The sequence below is a fragment of the Nicotiana tabacum genome, chromosome 23 (assembly GCF_000715075.1).
Source record: "Nicotiana tabacum cultivar K326 chromosome 23, ASM71507v2, whole genome shotgun sequence".
Lineage (NCBI taxonomy): Eukaryota > Viridiplantae > Streptophyta > Magnoliopsida > Solanales > Solanaceae > Nicotiana > Nicotiana tabacum.
The window spans coordinates 65,538,658-65,540,154 of record NC_134102.1 but is presented as its reverse complement, the minus strand read 5'-3'; the positions used below and the strand labels follow the sequence as shown (position 1 = coordinate 65,540,154).

At 37.7% G+C, this 1,497-nt stretch overlaps 1 non-coding gene across 1 annotated transcript; it reads right to left on the bottom strand.

Moving 5' to 3' along the window:
- Positions 1–321: 321 nt before the first annotated feature.
- Positions 322–428, bottom strand: LOC142177802 (small nucleolar RNA R71). Its single transcript, XR_012706355.1, has one exon. It is a non-coding gene; the product is annotated as a small nucleolar RNA R71 (small nucleolar RNA).
- Positions 429–1,497: the final 1,069 nt, after the last annotated feature.

Genomic DNA, 1,497 nt, shown 5'->3' with positions numbered 1-1,497 from the left:
TCAAGTGTGAGACCACCTCCAATTGCAGCTAACAATTTTTATTTGAAGCAAAGGTTGCTTCAAACCCTTCAGAATTGTTGTGTCTTTAGAGGGAGGCCAAACGAAGATCCAAACATACATCTAATGGATTTCGAGGAGATTATAAACACCTTTCAATACAATGGTGTGTCACGGAATGCAGTGTACTTGAGGGCATTCCCCTTCATACTCAAAGACGATGCAAAACAGTGGCTTCAAAGCTTACCCGCATGTTCTATTAGAATATGGGAGGAGATAACAAGAAACTTTCTTAATAAATATTTCTCCTCAGCAAAATCGGGCAAGTTTAGAAGAGAAATCAATAACTTCTGCCAGAAAGATACTAAAACTGTTTTTGAAGCATTGGAGAGGTTTAAGGAGATTTTTTGAAAGTGTCAACATAGCGGAATTGAACTCTGGATGCAACTCCAGGACTTTTGGAATGGTTTGACACTAGCCTTGCGTAGAACATTGAGCAATGCAGCTGGAGGCCCTTTGATGAAGAAGACTCCAGAGGAGATAGTTACAATTCCTTATGAGTTATCTGAAGATGCTAATCAGTGGCCCTATGAGAGTTCTGAAAGAATAAGATCAACTGGTGTTCACCAAGTTGATGCTAATACATCTGTGCAGGTATATCTTGATGTTATGGCTAAAGAAATAAGGAAGCTGACCTTGGCTACAATATAGAGTGAGCCTCACACAGCTTGTGATATATGTGGAAGAGGATACCTTACTCATGAGTGTCAAGCCTCAACTGAGAAAGTGAATGCTGTGGGAAACTTCAATTTTAATGCAATGGGTCAGAGGCACCCCGGTTTTTCATGGAGTTCACCTGGGGGTACCGCGAATACATGGAGAGAGGCATGTGATATATGTGGAACAAACTACAATTTTATGATTTATTGCTCCATATCTATAAAGTAGTTCTCTTTAGGGTTTGATGGATTTGGTGTATTGATGATTGATTGTGGATTGTAACTCTAATTTTATGTATTGAAGCGTTTTTGGATGATTTAATTTTTGCACCTATACTCACTAGTTCATGTAATAGAGAGAGGCATAACTTGTGATATTTTTGCATTATATTCTTAGTTGAGTTCTTTAATTCTTCTTAGTAATCGAGAGAGGCTAGTTTAATCATTGACTAAACTTAGTTAGGAGGATAATCGAGAGAGGTTCTCCTAAAGACCAATCCACTACGCATTCTTGCATATCTTCACCTGCTTAAATTGGTTCATCTTGTGAGGTTAAGACTTAATCGAGAGAGGAGGTTTTGCTGAACGTTTGAACTAATAATTGAGTGAATTCAAGAGACTCACTTAACCATTAGAAGTGAATTATCTAGAGTTAGATCCCAAAAATTATCTTGCACGTATCCCATCAAAACCCTATCTTTTCCCATTGATAACCATTTTTGCTTGTTCCTTGTTGTGATTGTCATTAGTCAATAGCTTTAGACTCTTAGTTAATTTTAGT